Raw genomic sequence first — 23,508 nt, 5'->3', positions numbered from 1 at the left:
ACGACGGCAATAAAAAATACATCTTAAAGTGATGTATAATGATAATTTGCAGCACTAAAAGAGAAAATAAGGTAATAAATAAATAAAAAGGCGTTTTACAAATAAAACAAACTACAAAGTTGACAACATCACAAATTCAAGAAAATCTCTTTGAAAACCATGTTCTTCGTTTGACGTTGAGGCTTGCCTTCATTGTCAACGGTCAAAATCTATTTTAGAAGTTACTCTCTATACGACAACATATAGTTGCTCCTTCTCAATGTAGACTCCAATAGTTAAAAGTTTTTCCAACAATTTGAGTTATTGCATCAGGCAAGTTATCAGGATCTTTCAAGCTGATTTAAAAAAAAAATCAAAATGTGTTTTAAACAGTTCAAACTTTGTAGGATTAAATAAAACAATTGGTAAGAAAAATTACTATGTATATGTACCTCGTCAAAGGATCCACTTAAAAATTTCGTACCAGATTCAGAAATCAATCCTCTTGCCATGCCACCATGTCGAGAAACACGAGTTTTGAGAAGCACGAGTTTTGCTTCTCTTGTATCATCCTTCACCATCAAATGAAGCTTAAACCTATAAAACTATGTATTAAAGCATATTAAATTAACATATTCATAATCGTAAATTGTATGACAGACTAAAGATTATCTTTTACCTTGGGGATACTGAAGTAACATTGTCCTTGCATACCTTACACCACCAAATATGTGAAGTAATCTCTTGTTCATTAAGATTCTTCACAACAGTTTCCACCTTAAAAACTTTTTTGTTGCATGTCACACAACCAAAGTAACACCATCCCCAGTCTGAACCAATTGCATAGACAGTACACATCACCAAACATTTTTCTGCCAACATATAAAGTGGTAAAGTTAAGACTATAAATTATAGTGTATCATGTAAAAAAAAAAAAATATCAACAAAACAGATTAATGGAATAAAGTGTTAACAAAGTTACTAACCTCAAGACATCATGTTAATTCACAGATGCTTCTTTTAGGCGATAGAAACCATTTGTCACGTCTATCTTGCACGCCATTAACAGCCTCCAGCTCAAGTTTATCATCTCTTGACTCGAATCAGGCAAGGGGTTTATCATTTTCATTAAACCTTAATAATGTATTTATAATAGTAAATTGTTAACCCTTAAAAACTAATGATAGGCAATTTATTAGTATAGATAGGTAAGATACAATTATCAAAAGGGAAACTTATAATTCTTTGAACGCGTTAGCTTCTGCTATTGTAGGATTTATCATGATGTGAGATCCCCCAAATGCATTGCACACTTATCTCTCTCCTATCAAATACACAAAAAAACCAGTTATGTCAAATTCAAATAACTATTCACATAATAATTAGTTTATTGAAATTGAAATACAGTTTTAGAAAATATATAAATTAAACCTTTCAATCTTCCGATCTTAGCAAATGTGATTAGAAAAATAGTCATTTCATCTTCATTTTGTGTGCAACCTTCATACACAATCTCAGCAAACTTTCCCCATAGACAGGATGGAATCTTTGAATCAATGTATTGAACATAAAAAGATGACCAACATAATTAACATGTTTTGTATTAATTGTAATCGTACAAAACATATAATATTATAAAAAATATATAAGGATCACTTGATGTCTCGTAGATGAAACTCAAGTTTACTCCTCGTTTTGTTTGAACACTGAATTGTTTCAAGCTCTCCCAATTCAACAATCTGACCAACCACGTCTGCAAGGTGGTATTAAACACAATCCAGTTAGATAAGATTTTAACAAATGATTTAACACGAAAGAAATGAAACAGTTATAAATAATACTGATATATGGTGTTTTTGACATCATTGTGTAGATGCTTTCTAATTTGTTTTCATTGTTTTATCGAGTTAGTCTAGTCTTTTTAGAGTCATTTCAGGTCTGGAGAAGATTGAAGAGCTAAAGGAAGAGGCATGAAGAAAGGGGCAAGAATTGGAGATTTCTCCCAAAGAACAATCCGCGGAGCAGTCTGACGGTCGATCCTACCAGGAACAGCCAGACGATTGTTCTCAATAATTATGGAAGTTTCCATATCCTCCAAAGATTTGCCCTAGTTGCCCTAAGTTTATATTCTACAATAAATTTGCGTGTAAGACTAATTGGAGGAGTAATGAAGCCTTGATTGAGAAGGCACATATCAAGGATTAAAGAAAGAAACTTATCTCTTACACACTTTGAATATATTGTGTCCGATTTAATGTTTTCCAATTTTTACCAACATGTAAATATTTTTTTGAGTCAATTCAATATTTGCTATTAATAACCGTGCCCATCATTCTGTGTGCTATATACGGCTATTTATTATCTCATCTTTTCATTTCACAAGTCTTTCAAGCAAAACTTACAGGGATAATTTACTTGCACTCTTATTTCGATCGCCGATTTTTATTCGATTTTAGAGTAGAAACCTCTCAAATCCATGTGGAATATTTCAATTGAACTTTTAAAACTGTTTGTTCCATTAATTCAATTTTAAATATTCAATATTAAATAGTCATGAATAAAGCTTATAGACATATTGATTTTACGGTCTACTAATTCAGTAGAATTTAGCTTACCTTTTTGATAAAAAATATTTTACACAAATAAAATTGACTCAATACAACAAAATATTAAATCTATAATTATGGTTATTTTTTTATTTTCAATACAACAAAATAATAAATCTAAATCAAATATATAATTATGGTTATTGCTGATACCTAATTCTTTTATTTTTTTATTAGAGAAGCAATTTGAAAAAATAACGTTGCTTTGGTATTTTATTTATACCATTGACAGTTTGTTTATATGTCAGCTCCGCAACCGTAAGTCTTCTCAACCCTTAATTAAAAACATCTTTTAATTACTAGACAAATTACATAATATGCCATTGGTGTTATTATTTACTAGAAGGTTTTATAATATCGGCAAACATATTACTAAGACAGTATATTAACTTTTCAATTCTGGACCTACTCATCAATATTTTTTAAATTGTTATACCAGCATTAACCCAAAACATTCATTTACGGGTTAGCACAAACCTATATTAGCTTGAATAATTTATATGTATACACTTTGTGTATTATGAACCAACTCTTATTTTACATAGATTTTTAAAAAATTATATTTTTAAAAAATTATTATCTTAATTTATTGTGTTATTAATTTTTCGATTATAATTTACAGAGTTTAGATTGTATTATAACTCAATATCATAAAATGTAAGTGACTCATACATAATGTATTTTACAATTAGGAGGCCTTTTAACTACTAAATATTATCCAAGTCTATTTGGAAACTGCGTAAGAGTGGGTCAAGATTAAGTATAGTCTATTTAGTTAATCCCAATAATTTATTTTTAACGAAGTGTAGATTTTAAAAAATTTCTAACTTATTATGTAATATAGGTTACAAAATAAAATATATTTCACATAAAATTATGTATCTTTCATCAATTTAATAATCTCACTCCGCGCTTTTGCGCGGATCTTAACCTAGTAGACTCCAAATTGTAATGAAAATAAGTAAACTAACCTTCTTAAAATATATAAATGTTTAATAATCATTTATAAAAATTTATAAATCCAACCCCACCCTAGACATTATTTGAAAATTTAGAGAGAGAAATTAGGAGAAAAATTATAGTATAACCAAATAATACATAAATGGAGTTGTATAGCACATACGAAGAATACCAAACTACATTATTATCTTTTAATGTGTTAGTTTTGCTACTCATTTTTTCCCAAAAATTATAAACTTATTTTATAATAACTTAAAATTTTATATCTAATTTTAAAGCAAACAGCAATATTGGAATTTTTAAAAATATTCAAGCATAGCTGATTGGAAAATAATATAACTACAAAAATATTTAGAAAACTAAATACAAATCAAATTAAAATAAACTATTTTATTAATGGAATAATCAACATTGCGAAAACAATCCTAATATACATAAATACTCGTTTAATAATATAACTGATATACCAATGATTAAAAATTTGGTCATAAGTCGATTTCTACATCGTGACAGTTATTCCTGGAGTTTTATCAAGAATGTGTATACTGTTAAATCATGATACTTGGTGGCAAAAACTTGATAGTGATGTTAAATGAACTTTATGCATGACCAAATTTTTTGATAGAGTTGAAGGAGATACAAGAACAGAAAAAAAAGGATTTTAAGATGGGCTAATACTTCCCTGGGACCGAATAGAACTGCATATCATTTACCTATAACCATTTGATCTTTTCATAAATTAAGTAATATAAAAAAAATTGATAACAGTCTAGTATATTTTCTTTCAACTTTGCATTGAATTGTCTTGTATTTGAGGACGAATTTAGGAGGTTGAAGGGATGGTTCGCTTCGAGTCGTAGAGTGAATTCATCCCATTGTGGTTGAAAATGTAATAATGTACATTAGGTAGCATTGGATCCACCTTATTGATTCATGGTGATACTAGACTGCATTAAGTATAGTTTCTAGTGAGGTTAAATGCTTTGTAACCACCAATGAAGTATATTTACTTTGATTTGGTTTTTACTTTGATTTTTGGGGATTTGCCAAAAGTGATTCAAAACTTGATTTTGAATACAAAAGTGTACCCCAAATTCAATTAAATGCAAAAGTAACTCAAAAGCCTAGTGAAATTACAACAGCCCACTTATGAACAAACAAAAAATCTGTATTCAGTTTTACCATTATAACCCTCCGTTAGAGAGGATTTATTTGTAAGTCTTCTCTATGATGACTTCTTTGTAAGTCTTCTCGTTCAGTAGAGTTTAAAAATAATTTTATAATTTATATAAAATATTTTGATTGGTTTAAAATTGAAATCATGTAATAATAAACATTTTTCAATGATATAAATTTAGTTCATCTGAAATTGAATTATTTTCAACATAGATGAGTGAATGTATATTAGCTCATGAGTCATTGGTTTAAGGTTTGGTAACATATGTTATAGTATTTTATGTATCTTTAGGGTTAGATTATGAAATCTTACCTTCATTTTTTTTCTTTTCAAATTGACCTATATATGTTTAGTAACTATATAATAACTTGATTTAAACACTTTCTAAGTTTTTTTTAAGTTTAAGAAATTGTTTTTTGTATAGTTAATTGATTTTAGGGCCTGGAAGACTCGCAGAAGACTTAAAAAGAAGTCCTCCGACACATCCCACCTAAATTTTAGTAGAATTTATGGTTCACGCCTAAATTTTGGAAAAATTTAGGTTTTCCGCCTAAATCAAAATTCTTCCATAAATCATCGAGGAGTCTTCCATAGGAAGTCTTCTCATGGATTAGATCTTAAAAATAATTAATAAATTTTATAAAAAATATTTTCAAAGGGAAAAAGTCAAAATCATGTATCAATAAACATTTCTAAAAGATGAAAATTTAGTTTTACTGAAATTGAATTATTTTTAACATAGATGAGTGAATATAGATTAAGTCATGATAGTCTTTGGTTTTGGGTATGGTAACATATGTTGTAGTATTGTTAGTATTTTTAGGGTTAGATTTTGAAATCTCCTCTTTTTCTATTTTAAAATTTACTTATATGTGATTAGTGACTATCTAATAACTTGATTTAAATATTTTCTAAATATCTTAAAAGTTTAAGAAAGTGTTTTTTGCTTAGTTATTTGATTATAGGGTCTGGAAGACTCACAGAAGACTTCCCAAGAAGTCTTCTGATATATCCCGCCTAAATTTTAGTAAAATTTAGAGTTCCCGCCCAAATTTAGAAAAATTTAGGTTTCCTGCCTAAATCGAAGTCTTCTAGGGAAAGTCTTCTCATGTATTAGATCTTAAAAATGATTAATAAATTTAAGGAATAAAAACTATTTTGAAAGAGAAAAATAGAAATCATGTATTAATAAACATCTAAAAATGATGAAAATTTAGTTTTACTAAATTTGAATTATTTTTAACATAGATGAGTGAATGTAGGATCTAGCTTAGAAGACTTTCCAAGAAGTCTTCTCTTAAGACTTCCTAAGAAATCTTTTATATCGAAAATATTTAACCTAATTGGAATTTTTGTCTCCATATATAAAGAAAATTTACACATTCTCTTTCTTCCTCTCAAATGGCTGCAACAAAAAAATAATGTTTCTCACTCTAAAACTCTTCAACCTCTCTCTAATCTCTTTGAACATCAAAACACCAAATTTAAATCCATTTCTCATTTTTTTCTTAAGCCTTCTCACAAATTTATCTTCTTTTTGCAGGTTTTTCATTACATGGTTCTCATCTTTTACTCATTCAAAGGTAGATCTATAAATGTTGGATATGTATTATTGTGTGTTTTATATATTATATTCTAAAAAGCTATAGATTCAACATATTGTAAATGTTTTGTTTATTATTTAAGCATAAAAATTATATTTTTGAAGTTTTTATATGTTTTGAAGTCATTTGAATGTTTTTGAATTTGCAGGTTTTTCAGATCTGAGACTGACGTTGAAAGACTTCTCAGTAGACTCTTGGAAGACTTCTAGACAAGTCTTCTAATGCATTTTATGCTAGAAGACCTCCCACGAAGTCTTCAGGAAATCTTCTGCCTAAAATGGTACAAATTTTGGATATGTATTTTTTGTGTTTTATATATTAGATTCTAAAAAGTTATAAATTCAACCTAATGTGACAGTTTTTTGTTTATTATTAAGCATAAAAAATGTTTTTTTTAGGTTTTCTCTGTTTTGAAGCTATTTGAATGTTTTTGAATATGTAAAATTTTCAAATCTAAATCAGATTTTGGGGGACTTCTCAGAAGACTCTTGGAAGACTCCCAGAAGACTTACTTCCCAAGAAGTCTTCCAAAGTTTTCTGCTCAAAGTTATACAAATTTTGGATACGTATTGTGTGTTTTATATATTAGATTCTAAAAAAATATAGATTCAACCTAATTTGATTGTTTTATTTATTATTTAAGCATAAAAAATTATTTTTGAAGATTTCTCTGTTTGAAGCCATTTGAATGCTTTTGAATATGCAGATTTTTCAGATATGAGTTAGACTTTGGAAGATTTCTCAGAAGACTCTTGGAAAACTCTCAGAAACTCTCGGAAGACTCTTGACAGACTTCTTGAGAAGTCTTCTAATGTATTTTATGCTAGAAGACTTCCCACGGAGTCTTCGGGAAGTCTTCCAAATTCTTCTGCCCAAAGTGGTACAATGGAATGATGTCAAGTGGAAACCAAGCTTATCTATGTTGAGGAATGATATCTAGTTCCACGTGTAATGGTTTTGTTTATGGTTTGTTTTATGATTTGTATGTGCACTATTTAGTTGTGAATTATTTTGTAAACTTAAAGAAATGTTAATCAAAAGAAGTTTTTTTAACCATTCTACCCACTCATAATAAAACACAACAACACAAAAACTTAGTCAAATTTACTAAAACTAAGAGAGAAGACTTCACAAAAAAAAACTTAGTCAAATTCACAAAATATCAAACTTGAATTTCAAGTGAAAGTTGAATTTTTTTAAATTTCATGTAAGATAAAAATGATATCTTATGATCTAAAAAGACACATTAAACCACATGACTTGATATTCTTGAAGTTACTTAACACTTTTGAAAGTTAACACTTATGAGGAAGACTTACAGAAGACCTCTCCGTTTAGCTAGAAACATTATTAAGCATCAATGTTTGTAACTTCATAATTATCACCAACTAAGTTATGAATTCGACTCAGTAGTCCCAATATTGACTAATAAACATGAATTAGCAAGAAAATATTAAAAAATCTTTTTAATTTTAGATAAATTTGAAGTTTAATAAAGATTTACGTAGAAGACTTCTTTTGAAGTCATCCATAGAAGACTTCAAAAGAAGTCTACCCTGTGTAGACTTAAAAAAAAATCTTCTGTTTAGGTCATTTTTGCAATTGCAAATTTACAAAGGAAGACTTCTTAAGAAGTCTACTCTACAGAAGACATCTTCGGAAGTCTTCCTTTGTAAATATTGGCTTACTTTTAAAATTGAAATTTCTTCGAAATTCCCAGAGAAGACTTCTTTACAAAGGAGTCTTCTCGGATAAACATGTTACTTTTGAATTTGACTGAAGTTGGTCAGAATTTTGATTTTTTGTAGAAGACTTCTAGGGAAGTCTACCTGAAGAATACTTGAAAAGAAGTCTTTTCTAAGTTTTCCAGAAGTCTTCTCAAAGTTTTCCAGAAGTCTTCTCAATGTTGCAAGAAGTCTGCTGGGTTACTTTTGCAATTGACTATATTTGACTTTTTGAGAGAAGACTTCTTTAGAAGTTCTCTAGAAGTCTTCTCTCGCGGGCAAATGTTTGACCAAAACCCAGAATTAAACTCGAGAAGAAGTCTTCTAATTGATATTAAATGTTTTACTATTATTTTTCAATTGCAAAAGTAACCCCATACAGACAACTTTCGGCATTGAGAAGACTTAGGGAAGACTTTCAGAAGACTTCTGCAGAAGTTTTCTCCTACAAAAAATCAAATTTCTGACGAACTTCGGTTAAATTTAAAACTAACATGTTTATCCGAGAAGACTTCTAAGGAATAGAAGTCTTCTCTTAGAATTTTGAATTTTTTTTGTTTACAAAAGAAAGTTAGAGAAGTCTTCTATTAAAAACACACAAAAGGTCAATTGTAAAACTAACCTATGCATTGACCAGAATAGAAGTCTTCTTCGTCGAACAGATCTGAAAAATAAAATGTGGTTCGCGATTTCATACCTTGAACTTGTGAGATAACTTGTGTGGTTTCTCCAATCACCCATAACTTCACCACAACAGCTACCTACTCGTTAATCACCAAGAATCGTGAGCTCATGAACCTTAAATAATTTGTAATCAAAATCTTCAATTTTTTGATGAATTTTGAGAGAAAGTGTAAGATATGTGGTTTGTGTGAATAGAAAATGAGAAAGGATGAGAAAAAATCGAAACTTTAGTGCATTAACACTCTCAATTTGGTAGTTCAAGGTGGTTGAGGTATTGATGTCAATGGCAAAGTTGTAAATATTTGGTGACGATGAGGATGGTAAGGTAAAAGTATTATTTTCAGAAAAAAAATGAAAAAAAATGAAAAAAATAATAATTGCATTTTCGTGAATAACTAGAACTTCTAGGATGAATATGACAAAACAAAGTTTCAAAAAAAACATAGGTTATTTTTGTGTTTGACTTGAAATTTTGAGTTATTTTCGAAAGAACCCCTTGATTTTTAGCCACGTAAAACGAGATTAACTTCATATGCCTCTCCCCCTCTTAAAAATTCTCCTTTCTCCCTTTATTAAAACTAGATGTTTTCACCGCGCTACGCGCGGATAATATATTTAAATTTGTTACATTTATCATTTTTATTTGTATGCGAATTTTTGTATGTTAAATTATATTTAACTAATTTTTAAATTTTATTTTTTTATATTTTTAGTTTGAAGTAAGCATTTCTATTATATGTAACACAATTAACTAATAAAATATGAAGAACCAAGTCCGAGATTTTAGAGTTATGTAAAAAAATATAATTATATATAAAACATATATTAACTTAGTTTAAAAGATCGGAATCTCATCTTGAATAAATTCACGAAAAGAAAAAGTACTCCAATAACCTACTTAAAATATAAAACCCTCTTTTCAAAAAATAAGCGTATTTTTTTACGTGTAATAGTTGAAAACTGACAATTGAATATCAATCTATAATATTATTTTAATATATCTAAAGGTAAAATATTAATTGTAATAAACAATTTCTGAATTTTGTAATATTACATGAATTAGAAGTCTTTAAAATCTAAAATCTATTTTACTAACCTAATATATTTTTATTCATTTATTATTTTGACGTTACAAAATATTGTTTTAGTTTTATTTGTATATTAATTTTTTAATAATTTAGTTTCTTTTTAAGTAATTTTAAAATTATCAAGAATATAATATATTTAAAATTATTTATTTAAATATATCCAAATATGATGTCTCACTTTTATGTGTGTTTGCGCTGAGCATATTTAATTTGTAGTTTATATATTTAATAACACCTTGTTTTTTTTACTCTTTATATTTAATCAATTTTTAATTAAGAAATTGCATTCTCTTATATGGATTTTTGTACCCAATATATACACGCACATATATATATATATACACGAATTGAAAAGAAAAAAAATTGAATGAACTTTTAGTTTCATTGATACCAAAGCAGATTCAGTTTGGAAACCAGATTCGGATGTGGCAGATGTGCGATTTCATTGCTTGAGTGATGGAATAGCTCCTGGTCTCTTGTAACTTTTGTGGTTTCTCAAACATAATCTGTAGGTACTGCCCTGTTTTCCAATCTTTAATTGCAAGGACCATTGAATCTGGGGCATATAAATTAAACAACATCAGATACAATAGGCTAAGACTCTTTTTGGTTAGAAAGCAGACAAATGTTAGCTTTTAACAGCTATGCAGGTGAAGTTTTTACCTCGGCTCAGCTCATGGAAACGTTTCTAAGCTTCCACTTGTAACATTGGAGCTCATGTGATCTCGAAGATCCTGGTAAAGAAAGAGTGGCAAAATTAAACATATAAGTAATACTATAGCAATCAAATTCTGAACAACTACGAAAGATGATTCCAGGTTTGTTATGTAGTTAGAACATAGAAATTTGTGTTTTAATGTCAAGAGATTTGATATCTTTAATAGATGTCAACTTCTTCACTTAAGAAGAAGATTACCAACTTCAATAAATGTCAACTGCCGATACCAACTTTAATAGATATCTTTAATAGATGTCAACTGCCGCTACGTAGCGACCGAACTCTCCCAAAACATTGATATTATATTTATTAAATAAACATTGGAATTTGTATTTTTGGATATTTTATTGCAGTATGGTGATTTAAACGTAACAACTTAAAATCTCGATCGAGTTTTCGCATTTAAGATTTGATTTGCAGTTGCTTTTAAAGAATTTCAACTTGTTTTGATAAGTTTGTCCGCTCTTATTATTGATGGGTCACATCAATCTAGTTGTTACAGTAATTAACAAATGGGCCCAATATTTATCTTTGTCGAGATCAATCCGATTCTTTTGGGTGATTGAATTTATCAAGACCGCTACCCCTTTTTTCCTACGTGGATTTTATTTTACGTAAAATATTTTGTTCACAATTCAGTCTGTAACGAAGGTTTAATTTGAGGTTTCGCAACTGTCGGCAAATATGATGTTCCGCACTCATAGCCCAGTAAACCGCTATTTTCTAAGTTAAACGCGAGTCATGCTTAGTTAATGAATGGAATTAGGCTTTTATAGTAAAACCAAAACATAGATTTGGATTAAAGATAGGCCTGAATAATACGGTAAAGTGAGCTGGGCCGAACATGACTTTAAAACTATTCAGTATTTTTTTTGTTGATCAATACCCTTAGTTCTATGATTTTTTTCATGTATACTACGAATATTTTGTTAGTTAGTGGTATGTTGGAAATTATTATCTTTACTTTTGAATAACTCTTTCAAAAACTCATGGGAACAATCATCTGTGATGATCCACTTATGGTCGGTGTTCTTTTTGGAAACGTCGGATTATGTTTTCATTTTGAAAAACGGAAAGAAATTTGAGGATTTGTATATCACTTGGATCATCAATTATACTCTCTTTTGACTAATTGTAAACGCAAAACGGTTTTAATATTCCATGCCCTAGCTTGGACTTTGTAGCTAAGACCAAGTAGGCAAGTAGTAGTTGCTTGCTGACAAAAAAAAAAAAAAAAGCTAGACCAAGCATGTAAGCAATATAGCAACCATCAAATTATCCAAACATCTGAGTTCATCATAATAAACACAACAGAACATAGAAACTTATAAAATGTTGATAAAATAAATATTTTAATAAGATAACGAAATGACACCGAAGGTGCATATATAGTTTCTTCCGCTTTACTCCTCGGTCTTCTCAGCGGCGACTTCACCAACAGCCACAACTTCCTCTGCCTCAGCCTTCTTCTCCTCCTCCACAACCGCCGGAGTTTCAGTCACCTCCTCCTTCTCTTATGTTTTTGCCTCCTCCACAACGACCGGAGTTTCTGTCTTGTCTTCTTCCTCCTCTACCTTTGGCTCCTCTGGTTTCTTCTCAGTTTCTTCATCTTTTTTCTCTGCCTCTTCCACAACCACTTCCTTGCTCGTTCCTTCGACTGGTGCTTCGGATTGTTCAGTTACGGCGACTGGAGCTGGAGCATACTCTATCGCGGCCTATCCCCCTTCCGCCTGTTCGGTAACCACAACGGTTTTCTCCACTGTCTTGGTTGGTACCTCAACGTTTTCTGCTGCAGGAGCAATCACTTGGATCGAAATGTTTTTTCGTCGAGATCAACCTACCTTGTAGAAGATATCGAAAGGGGTGATGGGAATGATCACAACAGAGAGATACAAAACAATCTGGAAAACATCAGAAAAAAAATGTCAAAACTCTATGAAACAAAATGAATAAAAAATATCTCTAAAAATAAGAGAAGATGCATATATTACACTGGTTGAGAAGCAGCCAAGGACACATCTCCATGGGAGTATAGATACAGATACGCAGTCATGCTAGTTAATATTATCGTCGTCATCCACCTAGCACACTGTTACACCCTCAGATTTTTTAGAAAATCATTGGATAAAGATGGTAGGTAACTAAGGAATTGTAATACCTTCCATATCTCTTTGTGACTATGATGATCTGGTCCTAGATAAAATATTGCTGCGTAATCGACTCCAGTTCGAGAAAACACCCATAGATTAACACCCCAGAGCCAAACCATCATTGTCTGAAAGTAATTGAATATATATTAGAGGAATGAAACACACGTTAAGGGTTTGAGTTTCTGATTTAGACAAAGACGTACAATGAGAAGGAGAGGGTTGTAATATAGAAATGTTTCATAGAAGAACAGTTCTCGTGTGTCTTGTCCCATTTTCATTACAGATTCCCATCCAACCTGCAAGTTTTTTAAACATGTTCATATAATGAAAAGAGTTCAAAACTATAGAGGCAAATCAAAAGCTAAATCAAAATCTCCAACCTTTCCACAAATATAAAGACCACCAACATACAGAGCAACCTGAAGAATCAAAGATTTAAATCTCAAATCAGTCCATTATATTACACAGAAAAAGAAAAAGCCAAACATGAGAGCTCCTTTCTATGCTACAAAATCAAATCTCTACAGAAAGTCCAAGAATTTGGGTGAAAGAAGAAAAAACCTTGAGGCTGCTAAGGACTAAAAGGGCTTCACAATTTGGCAATAGTACCTAGCCATGAGTTTCAATGATTATCAAACGGAAGCTAGACATAACAGAAGCTTTCTGGTAGTCACTAACTCTCTTCTCGAAGAAGTTCGTTTTCCCTGAAGCGAAATCAACTCCATCCAATCAAACGGATTCGCCACACCGTACACCTTCCCGTACCCAAGCACACCCAAAAGCCTATCCACCACGGACTCGATATACTGACTCATCAGCTCACGGGTCATCCACACCAACGCACACGGAAGCGAGTCGCACACAAACTCCCTCTCGATCTCGACCGCGTCGCAGACAATCGACTTCACGCGCTCCTCCGTGAGCTTCATCCTCAGGAGGGTATAGATCAGGCACGCGAAGTCGCAGTGCAAGCCTTCGTCTCATGATTATACTTCCAGATTTGCGCAAGTGAGGATTATTCACAGGCACAGAAAATACACCTCCAAACATAGATTCCAAAAGCAAATGGCCTGTGGGTTACGATCAATTGTAAACGCATGAAACGAAGACGACGGAGAAGACGAAGAGAAAGGTCCGAGATTCGATTTTGGGAAAATAAGGGTTTATCAAAGCGTATCTGACATGGCAGAGAGCTGTTCTCCTATTGGTCGATTTTTTCTGTTGACGTGGACACCCTCCCCATGGCTTATATCCCCTTTTAGTATTGTATTGATTTATCATTTAATATTTATTTATTTTTAAATAGAAAACGTGGATCTAGAGGTATAAAGACTCCAATACCCTAAACGAATAAGAATATTCTCAAACTCAACCTCTAATTTATCCACCCACCGAAAACAAATCGGATCTAACCCGTCTCTCTTCTCTCTCTCTCGTAAAGTAGAGAAAAAAAAATGGAAGAGGAAAACGCAGAGTACCGCTTGGAGAGCTTGAGATGGCTGGCCTTGATCGACGAGCCTCCGAGCTGCGGAGATGAAATCATCCCTGGCGGTGGTGGGCTTGTCGAGAACGAAAGTCTGTATTCCGATGTTCTCTCGTCCTTTCAACCTCCCGATTTTCGTCCTCCGCCTCCTCTCGGGAATTGAATCCCGGGAATTGAATCGAAGAATTTCTCAATGGAATTGTTGATTGAACTACTTTAGGAAGATGATAAGAACGTGATGACCCCATTTTGGTTTGTCTGCTCGTCTCGTATTCTTTGGGTGAGGAGAAGACTATAGCCGTAATCATGTGTGGAGAGCAGCAAACACATGTTTTACAACAACGAATCTTAAACCTATAGGGACCGCACACACTCCATTCTACGGCTGCTTCAATTCCTTGATCCTCGTCATGCTCGCTAATTCCCTCGGCATCGGTTCACCACACTCGTACGATCTCGAGCTCGTAAGGTTCAAATCTTCTTTCTTTTGCTTATCTATTTCAAAAATCAGAAAATTCATGAGAAAATTTAAAGTTTTGTAATTGAAATCAGAATCGGGGGTTTTCTTTATAGATTCATGTTTTTGGTAAACGAGATCGTGGCGTTGTATTTGGATATAACAACGAAGATGAGACGCTGCGTGTGTGGGATTGTGCTTCTGAACATGTCTTGATTCGATTCTATTCTGTTTTGTAGGCATACTAAAAACGTTAACTTGGTGTACATATTTGTTCTTTGACGTTTTATATTTTTGCCGAATGGATTTTACATTCCATAACTATTACCTTTTTGATTAGGTGGTATAGAATTAAGATCTTGGTTCTTTTGAAAAAGTTCATCTTGGCTTACAAATATGTAGTGTTTAGACGGATCCTCCATATAAAACGCTGTTTGGACCAAGGTGTGGAGAAGCTTGAATTGGTTTTCCAACAAAAAAGGGCCGCTAATTTGTTCCTAAAAGCTGCTGAAAAGATCTGAATCTGTTTGAAAGCTCCCAAACAGTATGGAATCTGATGGGTGACAAGTAGTGTCACATATCTGAAGCGATTTTGAGTGACGAGTCTCTTCTTCAACGATGTACTTCACATGGTGCATAGAGACATACGTGAACTTTTTCATGGGTTCTGTGCACTTCTTCATAGTATTGTAATCATGTTTGGGAAATGTTTGTCTGCTGATGTAAATTAGTATTGTAATAACAAAAGTTTCATAGAGAAAATAATCTTATATATTAAAACAGAAGTAATAACTTTGATTTATATGCGATTTTTTAAAAAATGGACCTAATGGAAATATTCCTAGAAAATCATGTTACATTTAATATGTAATCTTATCATTTAAATTTTGGGTCTACTAGAAATTTTTATTGGGCTATCAATAATTTGATTTAAACAATAAATGATCAGAATGTCAAAAAAAAAAACAATAGATGATCCATTGGATTTATAGATAGTATAAATTAAATAGATATAATCTAATGTTGTAATATTATACCTTTATATGCTAAATATTTAAATATTTGTCGATGTTAAATTTAAAATTATAAATTTTAAATAACAAAAATCATATTATCTAACAATGATTAATCTTTACTACTTTAAACCAATGAAAACAAATTTTAAACTATATAGGTTATTTTAAAAATTAAACAAAAACTAATATAGTTATTTTAAAAATTAAACAAAAAGAAAAATTCTGTTGTACATTGTGTTTTCGGCGGAAGAAATGGAGTCAATCACGGGAGCTACAGGTGATGGCGATCCAGCGACGCTGCCAGGAAATCCTATCACGGGAGCTCAAACAGGCGATTTCATGGGCGTGCTAGCGACGACTATGGGAGATCCGATCGCATCTGAGCTTGGTGATCCAAGCGAGCCGACAGAGGATCCAGACGTGACCTCGCGCGACACTGCAGCTCCGGCGAAGGGGTCAACGCATGAAACGGACAGTCTTCAAAGCTCTACGTCGCTCACTACACCACCAGCTGTCCAGGGAGTCGGAGCTTCAGAGACTCATGACGGTGGCGCATCATCTCTCGCCCTGCTCACTCAGTCAACTGACGGAGGAGCAGCTTCGGAGGTACGCGATGGTGGTGAGAGTCGGCACAAATCTATGACCGGAAACCATGGAGAACATTCGGAAGGGAGGGACGGAGGTAAGCAGGAAGAGCGTGTCCGATCAAGCCCATGGTCGAAGGACCTGGCCGGTAGAGCAGGAGCGGAACCTGTTATCGACATTGTCGATGGCATTGCAACACTTCAAATCCCAGATGCGATCTTTGACGAGGCGGAGCTTCTCTGGAAAAGTTTCGTAGTGGGCTACTTCATTGGAGACGCTCCCCACGTGGGCTCAATTCACGCAACCGTCAATCGTATTTGGAGCGCTCCCAAGGCGGGTAGCAAGATTGATGTCCAGTTTATTGCGAAGAATACTGTGTTGTTCCGAATTGAAAATGATCAAATGAGGAACCGGGTGATTCAAAGAAAGTATTGGCATATAGCGGATACTCCGTTGGTGGTTAATGTCTGGACCCCAGAGTCTGCTCAGCATCCTCCAGACTTGTCAGCCATGCCACTCTGGGTTGACCTCAGAGGAGTACCAAACACACTTTATTCTCATAAAGGTCTGAAGTGCCTGGTTGGGGCAGTGGGACATTTTGTGAAACTGCATCCGAACACGGAGAAATGTGTGAGGCTGGACATGGCCCGAATCCTAGTGGAAGTCGATCTACATAAGACTCTGGTGGAAAAGATCACTTTCACGGACAAAGCGGGAGCTTCACACGAAGTCGAAGTCAATTATCCTTGGCTTCCTCCCCGCTGCAATGTCTGCTGCAGGTGGGGACATAAGGGACAGGACTGTTCGAGTAAGGAGATAAAAATCCTTAGTAAGCGAACAGGGGAAACTATCTACGCCTCGATGCCGCGTGAACGGATAACTGTCGGAGGAGGCAAGGGCAAAGAAGTGGAGGGTAGCAGGGATATTGGTGTGAAGGATGATAAGATAAGAGGAGGGGACGAGACTGGGATTGTGGAAGCAGTGGAGACAATGCCTAAGGAGGGAAACGCTATGGAGCATCTAATAAAGGACCTGGAAGAGCTTTCACCTGTAGCATCTTCACACGAGGAAAAAACGAGCAAGATATCTGAAACATCTAAGGAGCTTTCTAAGACCATTGACGTGTGGGTTAACGGGAAGGGAGTGAAGGCATCAGGCGACGTGAACGGAGAAAAGGAGTTTACGATCTCCCCGTCAAGATTTAGTCCTTTACAGGACATCGATGAAGAGGAGGAAACATGCTTAGAAGGAAGTGGAACGGAAGTTGAAGAGGTCGAGTTTCGGGGAAATATAGTGGATGGCAAAAAAGAAAAGGAATTGCAGGTGGCATCGACAAGTAAGCAACAGGGGTCGGTGCCAAGGCAACTTCGGGGGAGAGTAACTGGCTCTAAAGATATGAGTAAAGGCGGATATGGAGGAAGGCACGGATCGTCAAAAAAAACTTCCGGTAGGAAGTTATCTGAGCTGGTCACTGGATACCACAGGAGCACGAACAAGGAAAATTGTGCTATCAAGTTTGACATAACTAAGGCATTCGATACGGTCAAGTGGTCTTTCATTACTTCGGTGCTTCAAGCAATGGGAATGCCTCTTCAGTTTATCCACTGGATGAGGTTATGCATCTCAACTGCAGCTTTTTCTATCAATGTGAATGGAAGTTTGGAGGGTTTTTTTCAGAGTGCCAGAGGGATCCGACAAGGATGTTCTCTCTCGCCTTACTTGTATGTCATCCTAAATAATGTTTTATCAAAAATGATCAACAAAGCTGCAGATGCGGGGGAATTTGGTTATCATCACCAATGTCAAGATGTAAAACTTACTCACTTGTGCTTCGCGGACGACATACTGGTCTTCACCAACGGGACTTCCGAATCGCTATTGGGTATTCTGGGTGTAATGCGCCGGTTTGCATCTGTTTCTGGGTTACACATAAATGTAGCAAAGTCTTCCATCTATGTTACAGGAAGGAACATCTCTGCTCTCCTCACTACTGCGGCTTCTATGGGTATCAGTCTCGGTACCCTACCAATCCGGTACCTAGGAATGCCGTTAACAACGAAGACACTATCCAGCCATGACTATGAACCGCTTATAGAAAAGATTCGTGGGAAGATGCTGTGTTGGTCCAACAGATTTCTGTCCTTTGCAGGAAGACTACAACTGATCCAGTCGGTTATTACAAGCATGGTTAACTTCTGGAGCTCGGCTTTTATCCTACCGGCCAAGTGTTATGACACCATCGAAAGCATGTGCAGCGCGTTTCTATGGTCGGGCTCACCTACACAAACTCACAAAGCTAAGGTCAGCTGGGAGGATCTCTGTTTGCCTAAGGACGAAGGTGGTCTGGGTGTGCGGAAATTCAAGGACACGGCAAGAGCCTTTGCCCTTAAACTCATATGGAGACTTTACACAAAACCGGCTTCCCTATGGGTAAGTTGGGTGAAACACTACTTGCTCAGGTATAATTCCTTTTGGGATGTGAGAGGAGAACAAAATGGATCTTGGATATGGAGGAAGCTCCTGAAACTAAGAGATGTGGCCTATGAGTTCGTTAGATTTGATATCGGGGATGGTCGAACTACTTCCTTCTGGTTTGACAATTGGCTTGGAATTGGGAAATTGTTTAATATTACAGGAGCGGTGGGCACCACTTATCTGGGTATATCACGCCATGCCAAAGTCAGTGACGCAGCGAGGGGGAATACGTGGAACATTCGAGGACGTAGGAGTCGGCGGTACGGGGAGCTTTATGGCAAGATCTTAGCGGCGGCTGCTCCCTCCTCCACTAAAGGGCCCGATATTATACTATGGAAGCATGGGGTTGATGATTACAGGACCACGTTTTCAGCGGCAAGAACTTGGGATCAACTAAGAGAAAGGAGAAGCAACGTGGATTGGTGTAAAGTGGTATGGTTCGCACAGGGGGTTCCTAGATTCTCCTTCATAACATGGCTGTCAATAAGGAACAGGTTATCAACGGGAGATCGCATGCGAACATGGGGTATTACTCAGGTTTGTGGCTTTTGTGGAGAGAGAAATGAAACAAGAGATCACCTGTTCTTCGCCTGCCCATACTCTTACACGATATGGAAATCTCTGGCAAGACCACTTGTTGGACGGAACATCAACCCAGATTGGGCATGGACTGTCAATCGGCTACGTACTATGGGAGGAAAAAGCCTCGACTCAATTCTCGCAAGGATGCTATTCCAAACTGCCGTGTACTACGTCTGGAAGGAAAGAAATTCAAGGTGTCACCAGCAACGAGGGATCCAGAGGGATCAATTAAGAAGACTCATAGACAAGGCAGTTCGGAACCGCATTTGCTCTTTGCGATACACTCATGGCCACAGATTGGAAGGGTTACTAAGAAGATGGTTTCAAGTTACTCTTTAGCATTCGATTTGTTTGTCGTTGGCACCTAAGACACTAAACAACTTTTAATCGTTTGTAAAAATTCCAAATGTTGATCAATAAATTTCAAATTTCATCAAAAAAAAAATTAAACAAAAAAATAAATGTTTATTATTTACTCGATAATATAAATCTATGAAACGAAAATTTAATTTTTTAAAAACTTTATAAATTTGTGAAATATTACAATATATTTGAATATGACAATAAAACAATATTTTACTAATCTTTATATATATAGTTACGATTTTAATAATGGAATAATAATCCAAAAATATATGTATAGAAGAAGATACAAATACATGTGAAAGTTTGAAACAATATATTCAATGAAAAAGATATACAGTAAACTTATTATGTTTTAAAAATTGATTGACACATATATATTATAATATATACCAATTTAGAATTGAAAAAAAAATATTTATATAAAAATAAATGAAAACAAAAACCTGCGCGGATCGAGATCTAGTTAAAATTAATTTTAATTATATTTGCTATTACTGATGTTTGTTTTTAAATCTTCAAGGTTTGTAAAAGGTTTGTGGACTATTAGAATACAAAGTAATAATACTATGTGTTAAAATATATAATTAGCCGAAAATATAAAGTTGTAGTATATAATAAGCCGAAAATATAAAGTTGTTAGAAATAACCATAATACATAGTAGTAAGAGGTAATCCAAACTAGTCCAAGGTAATCAAAGCATTTTATTTTTGAAATTTATTTTTGAAATTTACTTTTAATTAAAATATTTAATATTCTAATCACACTTAGTAATTTTTGGTAATCTTCAAGGTAATAGTAATACTACCTTACACATAGTAACATTTTGGCAAATTTTAAGTTTTATTAGTAAAACTATGTCCAAATGAAATATTTTTAAGTAAACCAATGATTTTATACAATGAACGTCATTAAAAAGAGTATTACATAAATAGTTTACCATAAATAAATATTTTTATAGATTCTTCTTACTATAGCCTTACGATTCACACAACAATCATGAAAGTTAATGAATCATTTTGGAAAAATGATAAATATTTCTAAACTATATGAATTAATTATTTAAATAGTTTTAATAGTCTTATTTACTATATATATAGTCTACAAATAAATAATATATGAGTTTTATATGTTAAATATACGTACTACTTGCAATATATAGGGGTTTCAAATTACACATAATAAAACCAAGTAATCCTTGTAGTCTGAATGACACATAATAAACCCAGTAATCCTAGTAGTCCAAATCACACACAATAAACCCAATAATCTTAGTATTCCGATTACACACAATAAACCCAATAATCCTAATAGTCCGATTACACACAATGAAAACATAATAAAGAAAAACTCTCTTCTAGACTTCTTCACACTTTATTAGCACCTTGTCTTATTCCTCTCCATGCCATTGCGTATGATACATCTACACCAACTCTGTGATGAACCAAATCGATCAAGTGTTGGGAACTGGTGTGTCAAAACTACCGGAATAATCTTGAGCCAAAACAGATGCAACAATTTGTGGTGTGCCTCTCCTTCGAATACAATACCATTGGTTTATATTTTTATTATATTACTTGGTTTATATTTTTATGTTTCATATAACTTATATGTGGTTTTCAATATAATTTTACTAAATATTATCAAAATATATTGAAATGTTAAGAAAAAATAGAGGAATTTTCATTATGAATATAAAACCAACAATATATGTGGTACTTATATGAAATGTATATATAAATATATTATTAATTTATGTTTTAATAAGACCATATATTTACATAGAATTTTCTAAAAAAAACTATCTTATTATTTTATCGATTTGTGTCATATTTTAAACCGGCCCAATTCGGGACCGAAAAAATTTATTAATTTATACAGATTTTTAATTTATCGAGCATTAATTTATAGAATAACTACTGTACTAGTTTGATTAGTAGTACCCAGAAATTTTTATTTTGCGAAATAATCTACTTTTTACGAAGATATTGTTCAGATAATACCACTACAATCATATTTACGACCATTTAAAATTCTTACTATACTACAGATCCATAAATCTATAAACTATTAAAACAGGAGTACAAATTTGAAATAACCCTAACTTTTCCTAAAATATTACCATCCTATGCCACTGTTTAAATCATGATTAATGACATTACCAAAACCGGTTTCAATTAAAAATCTTACCCACTCATCACTTCTTCCCTTAACCGATCCAAGCTCTTTTATAAATTAGGAATCATACCAGAAAATCAATGGCATCTTCTTGACGTATACAGCTCCATTATAAATTTATAACTTTTTTTTTTTTGGTAAAAAGTTTACAACTCTTGTATGGCAAACCTAACCATATAATTGTCATATATTGAGTCAACTAAAATTCAACAAAGAACATATCACGATTATTATTATATTTACATTTATCATTTGAATACTTTTTGCATGGATGATTATTATTATATAAATATCTTTACCAAGCTATTGCTAATAATAATTCATGAATAACAAAGAACTCTTTACCATTTGACTGTACCGGTTTATAGATAACTACAGTAAAGGCTATTCGAAAAAAAAAATCCTATTTTCAGGTACAAACTTAACCGAATAATATCAAATTTACAAACAAATATCGAAATACATTTCAATATTTTAAATGCAATATATTAAAAAAGTAATATTAACTACTCTCCTATGTAAATAAAAAATATATATTTACAGAACGTGTATCTCAAGTTCGAATCCACAAAGGAATATTTCTATTTTACAACCTCCTAACTGATTGAGCTGTTTTTTAGTTAACATATCTAAAAAAAGTATCTTAACTAACCATATATGATTATCAATTAAAAAGAAAAGAATGAAAAATTTATTATTCAACGTTCGTATATTCTCTATTTAGAACGTGACAATCAAGTTCTGAGGATCTTATATTAACGAGCCAAAAATTCATTAACTAGATAAATTAAAGAAATAACTATTAAATTTTGAAAAATATGTATATTCTCTTTAAGACGTGTTAATCAATTTTGATATCTTTTATGGTAAAAGATAAACTTGAAAAATGTACATGATCGGTTATTAACTACCGCATTAAAAGTATTCATATTCCAAAATCTTGCAAAACACGTTTTGAAGATTTAGATTTTTTATAATATTCACACGAGCCATCAATATATATACACAATTCCTATAGCTTGAGATCAATTCATATTCCGATTCTGTTAAAAAATGTCTAGCAAGGAAAATATTACTCTTCTCCAAAACGCCAAACCATTTAAAACATGATGGCTAATTCAAGTAAAACTACTTCCATTCCTGAAGACGAAATACCTCATACCGTCACAAGGAAAAGATTCTCTTGAAATTGTCCTTGCCGATGAATCCATAAGTTTTGTTACCATGAAAATGTGACACCCCGATTTACATAATAAAATGTTACGATAAGTAAATAGCTCTGATACCAAATTGTGACACCCGTCACTTTCGAAATAGTAAAAATAATTCGATAAGTACAAATATCTGAAATATCCATATATAAATATTTGAAAGTCCACATCCACGCTTGAACCATAATATAAAATAAAATCTGAAACATAAAGTACGACATAAACCGAGAGTCCGAAATACGAAATAACATAAACGATAAAAGCCCAAAGGCCTAGAGGCCCGATAACGATAAAAGCGATAAAAAGATAGATGCCCAAAAGCCCAATAGTAGTAAAAGCCCAAAAGCACCGGTCCGGTATAATCACTTCTGCTCGTCGGTCTCACCTGAAAGGGGGAAAGAAGGAGGGGTGAGCGACAGGGGAATCGCCCAGTGAGGTATGGGATGCTAAACCGCAAACCACTGACT

General features: G+C 33.2%; 2 long non-coding RNA genes across 3 annotated transcripts in view; both read right to left on the bottom strand.

The window, feature by feature from the left end:
* Positions 1 to 11,792: 11,792 nt before the first annotated feature.
* On the bottom strand, positions 11,793 to 13,835 carry LOC106293256. The gene is made up of 6 exons (XR_001260421.1): positions 13,252 to 13,835; positions 13,071 to 13,109; positions 12,894 to 12,986; positions 12,699 to 12,815; positions 12,532 to 12,629; positions 11,793 to 12,441 (listed from the first exon to the last, which is right to left on the bottom strand). It is a non-coding gene; the product is annotated as an uncharacterized LOC106293256 (long non-coding RNA).
* A 9,381-nt stretch (positions 13,836 to 23,216) lies between these two features.
* LOC106293885 overlaps positions 23,217 to 23,508 on the bottom strand; it is a 5,374-nt gene continuing 5,082 nt past the window's right edge. For both annotated transcript variants that reach the window (XR_001260679.1, XR_001260678.1), the window contains exon 4: positions 23,217 to 23,426. This is a non-coding gene — a long non-coding RNA (uncharacterized LOC106293885). The remainder of the gene's footprint in view (positions 23,427 to 23,508) is intronic.

This window comes from Brassica oleracea, chromosome C5 (assembly GCF_000695525.1).
Source record: "Brassica oleracea var. oleracea cultivar TO1000 chromosome C5, BOL, whole genome shotgun sequence".
Classification (NCBI taxonomy): domain Eukaryota; kingdom Viridiplantae; phylum Streptophyta; class Magnoliopsida; order Brassicales; family Brassicaceae; genus Brassica; species Brassica oleracea.
This window is presented reverse-complemented; position numbering and strand designations above follow the sequence as displayed.